Raw genomic sequence first — 9305 nt, forward strand, 5'->3', positions numbered from 1 at the left:
TCGTAGGACACACCGGATGTCATACCATCATCCGACAACAGAGAGGACAAATCATTCATTGAAAATCCACTTGATCTTTCATCTACTTTTTCCATAAACACAGAGGGTGAAAATCCTTTCTTCTCATCTACCCCTGTGTGTGATTCATCAAATCATGAGGATGCCAACCAACATCCTGAGTTTTCTGATCTTGGTTGTCGTGATATGTTTACCTCATCATTTGATCACGATGTTGATTCATTTTTTGATAATCCCTCTAAGCCATTGGTCTATGATGATCTATCTATCGACGAAGTCGAAACCACCCAAACTGTCGAGGCACTTTAGCCCGAGCTGATGGTTATGTCAGGCCCTCGCTATGTTGAGGTTGGTCTCACTTTCGATCAGGAAATGGTTCAAACACCTAAGGCTCCTCACTCATATGTATGCACTAAAGAACAATCCAACACTCAGATTTCACTTCCTCCATTCGAACTACACGATCCCATCGCTCATGCATTCGAGGAATCTTACATAGCAAGAAAACTTGCACAATGTAAGTGGTCTACATTTCTCACGTTTGCTTGCATGTCACGGTCAAGAGTGTGCATATGCTTAACATCTGCACACAATGTAGCACAACACCATGGCAATCCCACATAGTGCATGTCATGCGCTTTCACTCATTTTTGTTCTGTGGACGCTTGTAAGTTCGGAGTGTGTCTATTTTCATTGTTGTATCTTTCACATCTGTTGGTTCACACAGCTGTGTTGTTCATAAACCATGCCTTCACCGACATGGGTCAACCAATGCACCGGTGGCTACATTGGAAGTATCACTTCACGTGAGACAACCCATGCTCTATTAGCTTAGGAGTAGGAGTAGTGTTTGCTTTCAATTTGCTTGCTTGCATGCTTGTTTACTTACTTTCTTTGCTTGCTTATTTATTTGTTTACTCATTTTGCAATTGCTTCTACTTTTGCTTTGCTCTGTGGTTTGTTTGCTTGTTTTTGTTCGTAGGTAAGTTTCGCATGAAACCATGTATGAGTCTTGAAACAAGTTGGGTAAAGTACAAGAGGCCTTGTGCAGCTATCACTACTTATTTATCTGTCATCCTGCCTCTGTATGAAGAATGAAATGTGAAGGCTGTTGTGAAAATGTCAGACTTCAAATGGGGGATTATCAGTTAAAGACCCACATGTTTGCCATACATGTTGGGTGTGGAGCATGATTATCTTCCGTATTCAAAGGTTTCAGCCGGATGTATACCCCAGGAAGACTATACACCCCTCCACGCGGGGGGGGGGGGAGGTGTGTGGGGGACTTGGCCCCCCCCCGCGGGGGTTCGGGGGCAGCGCCCCAGAAGCTAAAAATAGATGTAAATTTGCGTTGTAAAACTCTAGTAATTTCTAGTAAATCTGGGTCGTTCATTAGGCGGATGATCTGACGGTAGAAGTTATGTTTAATTTAGGGTTTTTTTCCCTAGAAGGCAACCCCTCACTATATATGAGGGAACTGTATTGCGTCTATGCATATTTGTATTCTGAGTGAGGAAGAGAGAGGAGATTGAGAGCAAAGAGGGTGTTACAATGGATCTGTTGTAGGTTGTATCTCTTCAGTTTGCTGGATAATATAAAAGGAAGGACTGGTTGTTTCTCTGTGGACGTAGCCCAAACTGGGTGAACCACGTATATCTGTGTCTCTCTTGTTTTATGCGTTTTCTGTGTTTATATTTCTGCAATATTTTATGTGTTCCATTGCTCCGTAATATATAATTTTCTAACAACTGGTATCAGAGCCGAAGGTCTATTTGGCTGATAAACTCACAGGAGATAAGGGTTCCTGGTTCGAGTGGGAGAAATGGCGGAAGATGGTAGGTTTAGGGTCGAAAAATTCAATGGCCAAAACTACCAGCTGTGGAAGATGCAGATGGAAGATTATCTGTATCAGAGAGATCTGTACCTACCATTGAGCGGAAAGACAAAGAAGCCGACGAGTATGACAAACACAGAATGGGATATTCTGGACAAAAAGGCACTTGGAACAATATGGTTGTGCCTAGCGATGTCGGTAGCATTTAATATTTCAAAGGAAATGAAAACACAGGGTTTAATGTCGGCATTGGCCAAACTGTATGAAAAACCCTCAGCCTCAAATAAGGTATTTCTTATGGAGCGTTTATTTAATATGAAGATGTCAGAAAGTGGATCCGTTGCAGATCATTTAAATGATTTTAATACAGTTACAAGTTAGTTAAATTCTGTAGGGGTAAATTTTGATGATGAAGTTAGGGCTCTGTTATTTCTGTGCTCATTGCCAGAAAGTTGGAATGGTTTAGTTATGGACGTTAGTAACTTTGTCTCTGGATCTAGTACTTTAAAGTTTGATGATGTTGTTGGTGCAATCCTTAGCGAGGAAATGCGACAGAAAAGCTCCGTGAGACATCAGGTAATGCTTTGATTGCAGAGACTAGGGGAAGAAAAATGGAAAGAGGAAAGAGCCCAGGATATCGCAGTAAGTCAAGAAAAGGCAGATCCAAGTCCAGATCGGGGATAGTGTGCTGGAAATGAGGGAAGAAAGGACACCTGAAGAAAGACTGCAAGTCTTGGAAGGGAAAAGAAGGAGATGCACAGCAAGAAACTAATCATGAAGCGAATGTAACAGGTGATGTGTTGCAAGATGCTTTGATTCTTTCATTAGAAAATATTATTGATGCCTAGGTGATAGATTCAGGGGCCTCATTCCATGCCACACCTAATAAGAAACATTTTCATGATTATGTTCAAGGAGATTTTGGACAAGTTCGATTGGGTGATGATAAACCTTGTAAAATCGTTCGAATGGGTACAATTTTCATAAAACAACAAAATGGAAAACAATGGCTATTGAAGAAGGTAAGGCATGTTCCATATCTGAAGAAAAATCTGATTTGAACAGGAGTTGGGAGGTGGAGGTTGCGTAACTACTTTCATAGTTAAAACCTAGAAGGTCACTAAAGGATCCCTGGTAATAGCAAAAGGAGAAAAGGTTGGTACATTGTATTTATGCAATGGTATTTCTAATTCTGTTAATGCTTTAACCTCTACAGGAGAAGATACAACATTGTGGAATCATAGGCTCGGGCACATGAGTGAGAAGGGGATGCAGATTCTTCACTCAAGAAATTGTTACCAGGTTTGAAGCATGTTGATTTAAAATTCTATGATAATTGTGTTTATGGAAAACAGAAGAGAGTCAGATTCATTAGAGTTGGGAAAGAAAAGAAGAGTGAAAAATTAGAGCTTGTTCATACAAATGTATGGGGACCTGCTTAGGTATTATCTCTTGGTGGCTCTCGTTATTGTGTTACTTTTATTGATGATGCGACCAGAAAAACCTGGATTTATTGTATTCGAAATAAATATGATGTATTTGATAATTTCAAGAATTGGAAAGCTTTGGTTGAAAATGAGACAGGGAAAAGGCTGAAGTGTCTCAGATTAGATAATGGAGGTGAATATTGCAGCAAAGAGTTTGATAGGTACTGTTCAGAGAATGGAATTCGTAGAGAGAAGACAGTTCGAGGAACACCACAAGAAAATGGTGTATCAGAAAGGATGAACAGGACAATCATGGAGCATGCAAGGTGCATGAGATTGCATGCAGGATTGCCTTTACAATTTTGGGCAGATGTTGTAAATATTATTGTTTATCTAATAAACAGAGGGCCTTCAAGTTCTTTGGATGGTGGTATTCCAGAGGAGGCATGGACAGGTGAAAAGGTAAACTACTCATTTTTAAAGACTTTTGGTTGTGAAGCCTTTGTCCACATTAACAAAGAAAATAGAACAAAGCTTGAGGCAAACTCAAAGAAATATACCTTTATTGGATATAGTGCTAATTATTTTGGTTATCGCTTATATGATTATGAAAATCACAAAATCATTAGGAGCAGAGATGTAATATTCAATGAAAAGGTCTTGTATAAGAATCAGTTGTAGGAAAAGAAACAAGAAAAAGAAAACAGAGAATACATAGTGCTTGACGATATCGCAGGAAAAGTGATGGTGCCTGAAAATCATAATGATCAATAGCCAGAACATCAACCACAACAGCAACAAGCACTTCAAACACCTGAAAGTGGTGTTAGAAGATCTACCAGGATAAGTAGACCCCCTGAACGATACTCTCCTTCATTATATTATGTATTGTTGACTGATTCTAGTGAACCAGAATGTTATGAAGAAGCAATGCAGGTAGAAACCAGGAAGAAGTGGGAGCAAGCCATGAAAGAAGAGATGGACTCCTTAGCACATAACCAGACTTGGGACTTAGTCGAGTTGCCTACAGGTAAAACAACATTGCAGAATAAATGGGTTTACAGGCTGAAGGAAGAAGATGGAGGAAAACAGAGGTACAAAGCTAGACTTGTGGTGAAGGGGTTTGCACAGAAGAAAGGTATTGATTTTGATGAAATATTTTCTCCTGTTGTTAAAATGACTTCAATCAGAACTATTTTAAGTCTACTAGTAGCTGAAGATCTGCATCTTGAGCAGTTAGATGTAAAGACAACCTGTCTCCATGGGGATTTGGAGGAAGAGATATATATGCAGCATCCACAAGGATATGAGGTAAAAGGGAAGGAGAAACTAGTGTGTGGGTTGAAGAAGAGCTTGTATGGCTTAAAACAGGCTCCAAGGTAGTGGTATCTAAAATTTGACAGGTTTATGTCTGAACAAGGTTATACTAGATGTCACTCTGATCATTGAATTTATCTCAAAAGGTAAAATTATGGCAGCTATATTATATTGTTATTGTATGTAGATGACATGCTTGTTGCAGGTTCTAACATGTAGGAAATAAATGTGCTCAAAAGGAAATTGGCAAACTCATTTGCAATGAAGGATTTGGGTGCTGCAAAACAAATCCTTGGTATGAGAATAACTAGAGACAGGAAGAATCACAAATTAACATTGTCTCAAAGTGAGTACATAGAAAAGGTGTTGAAAAGGTTTAATGTGCAGAATGAAAAACTAGTTAGTACACCTTTGGCTATCCATTTCAAATTAAGTAAGGAGGCGTGTCCCAAGAGTCAGGAAGAAATGGCTCATATCTCTAAAGTTCCATATGCATCAGCAGTTGGAAGCTTAATGTATGCAATGGTCTACACAAGGCCTGATATTGCACATGCAGTGGGAGTTGTAAGCAAGTACATGAACAATCCAGGAAAAGAACATTGGATAGCAGTGAAGTGGATTCTCAGGTATTTGAGAGGTACCACAAATCAAGCATTATGCTTTGGTGGTTCAAACATTGCTCTACAGGGATATGTTGATGCAGATATGGCAGGTGATAGAGATAACAGGAGGAGTACAACAGGGTATGTGTTTACTGTAGGTGGAACAACTATCAGTTGGGTTTCAAAAATCCAAAGTGTTGTTTCACTTTCAACAACAGAAGCAGAGTATGTTGCTGCTACAGAGGCTAGTAAAGAAATGATTTGGTTACAAAAGTTTCTGGATGAATTGGGCAAGAAGCAGGAGTTGGGCAGGTTATACAGTGACAGCCAGAGTGCCATACATCTTGCAAAGAACTCTTCATTTCATTCCAAGACTAAACATATACAACTCAAGTACCATTTCATACAGTCAGCATTGGAAGATGGATAGTTGAAGCTGGAAAGATACACACTAGCCAGAATCTTGCAGATATGTTAACAAAAGTTGTAACCAGGGAGAAACTGAGAATCTATTCAGTTTCAATTGGTCTTCAAGTATGATGAAGAAGATGAGAAATAGTGAGGTCCAAAGTGGAGTTATTGTCTAGCAAATGAAGCAGTGGTGGAGTTGCTATAATTAGTCTCCAAGTGGGAGATTGTTGGGTGTGGAGCCTGCTTATCTTCTATATTCAAAAGTTTCAGTCAGATGTATACCCCCGGAAGACTGTACACCCCTCCATGCGAGGGGGGGTGCAGGGGGGACTTGTCCCCCCCGCGAGGGTCCCGGGGGGCTAATCCCCCCTGGTTGGGGGGTCTGGGGGCCAGCGGTCCCCCGGCTGGGGTTCGGGGGCAGCGCCCCCAAAGCTAAAAATAGATGTAAAATTGCCTTGTAAAAGTCTAGTAATTTCTAGTCAATCTGGGCCGTTCATTAGGCGGATGATCTGACGGTAGAAGTTATGTTTAATTTAGGGTTTTTTGCCCTAGAAGGCAACCCCTCACTATATATGAGTGAATTGTATTACGTCTATGCATATCTGTATTCTGAATGAGGAACAGAGAGGAGATTAAGAGCAAAGAGGATGTTACAGCGGATCTGCTATAGGTTGCATCTCTTCAGTTTGCTGGATAATATAAGAGGAAGGACTAGTTGTTTCTCCGTGGACGTAGCCCAAATTGGGTGAACCACGTATATTTGTGTCTCCCTTGTTTTATGCATTTTCTATGTTTATATTTCTGCAATATTTTATGTGTTCCATTGCTCCATAATATATAATTTTCTAACGACTAGTATCAGAGCCAAAGGTTTATTTGGCTGATAAACTCGCAGGAGAGAAGGGTTCTTGGTTCGAGTGGGAGCAATGGCAGAAGATGGTATGTTTAGGGTCGAAAAATTCGACAGCCAAAACTACCAGTGGTGGAAGATGCAGATGGAAGATTATCTGTATCAGAGAGATCAGTACTTACGATTGAGCGGAAAGGAAAAGAAGCCGACGAGTATGACAAACACAGAAGGGGATATTCTTGACAGAAAGGCACTTGGAACAATACGGCTGTGCCTAGTGGCGTCGGTAGCGTTTAATATTTCAAAGGAAATGACAACACAGGGTTTAATGTCGGCATTGGCCAAACTGTATGAAAAATCCTAGGCCTCAAATAAGGTATTTCTTATGAAACATTTATTTAATATGAAGATGTCAGAAGGTGGATCTGTTGCAGATCATTTAAATGATTTTAATACAGTTACAAGTCAGTTAAGTTCTGTAGGGGTAAATTTTGATGATGAAGTTAGGGCTCTGTTATTTCTGTGTTCATTGCCAGAAAGTTGGAATGGTTTAGTTATGGCCGTTAGTAACTCTGTCTCTGGATCTATTACTTTAAAGTTTGATGATGATGTTGGTGCAATCCTTAGTGAGGAAATGCAACAAAAAAGCTCCAGTGAGACATCAGGTAATGCTTTGACTGCAGAGACTAGGGGAAGAAAAATGGAAAGAGGCAAGAGCCTAGGATATCACAGTAAGTCAAGAAAAGGCAGATCCAAGTCCAGATCGGAGATAGTGTGCTGGAAATAAGGGAAGAAAGGACACCTGAAGAAATACTGCAAGTCTCGGAAGGGAAAAGAAGGAGATGCGCATCAAGAAACTAATCATGAAGTGAATGTAACAGGTGATGTGTTGCAAGATGCTTTGATTCTTTCATTAGAAAATATTATTGATGCCTAGGTGATAGATTCAGGGGCCTCATTCCATGCCACACCTGATAAGAAACATTTTCATGATTATGTTCAAGGAGATTTTAGACAAGTTCGATTGGGTGATGATAAACCTTGTAAAATCGTTGGAATGGGTACAATTTTCATAAAACAGAAAAATGGAAATCAGTGGCTATTGAAGAAGGTAAGTGATGTTCCAGATCTGAAGAAAAATCTAATTTGAACAGGGCAGTTGGGAAGTGAAGGTTGCGCAACTACTTTCACAGATAAAACCTTGAAGGTCACTAAAGGATCCCTGGTAATAGCAAAAGGAGAAAAGGTTGGTACATTGTATTTATGCAATGGTATTTCTAATTTTGTTAACATTTTAACCTCTACAGGAGAAGATACAGCATTGTGGCATCATAGGCTCGGGCACATGAGTGATAAGGGGATGTATATTCTTCACTCAAGAAATTTGTTACCAGGTTTGAAGCATGTTGATTTAAAATTTTGTGAGAATTGTGTTTATGGAAAACAGAAGAGAGTCAGATTCCTTAGAGTTGGGAAAGAAAAGAAGAGCGAAAAATTAGAGCTTGTGCATACAGATGTATGGGGACCTGCTCAGGTATCATCTCTTGGTGGCTCTCGTTATTATGTTAATTTTATTGATGATGCAACTAGAAAAACCTAGATTTATTGTATTCGAAATAAATTTGATGTATTTGGTACTTTCAAGAAATGGAAAGCTTTGGTTGAAAATGAGACAGGGAAAAGGTTGAAGTGTCTCAGATCAGATAATGGAGGTGAATATTACAGCAAAGAGTTTGATAGGTATTGTTCAGAGAATGGAATTCGCAGAGAGAATATAGTTCCAGGAACACCAAAAGAAAATGGTGTGTCAGAAAGGATGAACAAGACAATCATGGAGTGTGCAAGGTGCATGAGATTGCATGCATGATTGCCTTTACAATTTTGGGCTGATGTCGTAGATATTGTTGTTTATCTAATAAACAGAGGGCCTTCAAGTTCCTTGGATGCTGGTATTCTAGAGGAGGCATGGATAGGTAAAAAGGTAAACTACTCATTTTTAAAGACTTTTGGTTGTGTAGTCTTTGTCCACATTAACAAAGAAAATAGAACAAAGCTTGAGGAAAAATCAAAGAAATGTACCTTTATTGGATATGGTGTTAATGATTTTGGTTATCGCTTATATGATTATGAAAATCACAAAATTATTAGGAGCATAGATGTAATATTCAATGAAAAGGTATTGTATAAGAATCAGTTGCAGGAAAAGAAACAAGAAAAAGAAAACAGAGAATACACAGTGCTTGATGATATCACAGGAAAAGCGATGGTGCCTGAAAATCATAATGACCAACAGCCATAACAACAACCACATCAGCAACAAGCACTTCAAACACCTGAAAGTGGTGTTAGAAGATCTGCCAGGATAAGTAGACCCCCTGAACGATACTCTCCTTCATTATATTATGTATTGTTGACTGATTCTGGTGAACCATAATGTTATGAAGAAGCAGTGTAGGTAGAAACGAGGAAGAAGTGGGAGCAAGCCATGAAAGAAGAGATGGACTCCTTAGCACATAACCAGACTTGGGACTTAGTCAGGTTTCCTGCAGGTAAAACAGCATTGCAGAATAAATGGGTTTATAGGCTGAAGGAAGAAGATGGGGGAAAATAGACGTACAAAACTAGACTTTTGGTGAAGGGGTTTGCACAGAAGAAAGGTATTTATTTTGATGAAATATTTTCTCCTGTTGTTAAAATGACTTCAATCAGAACTATTTCAAGTCTAGTAGCAGCTGAAGATTTGCATCTTGAGCAGTTAGATGTAAAGACAACCTTTCTCCATGGGAATTTGGAGGAAGAGATCTATATGAAACAGCCACAAGGATATGAGGTAAAAGGGAAGGAGA

This window comes from Pinus tabuliformis, chromosome 7 (assembly GCF_031772625.1).
Source record: "Pinus tabuliformis cultivar Carrire ecotype Pingquan chromosome 7, CPIR1, whole genome shotgun sequence".
Classification (NCBI taxonomy): domain Eukaryota; kingdom Viridiplantae; phylum Streptophyta; class Pinopsida; order Pinales; family Pinaceae; genus Pinus; species Pinus tabuliformis.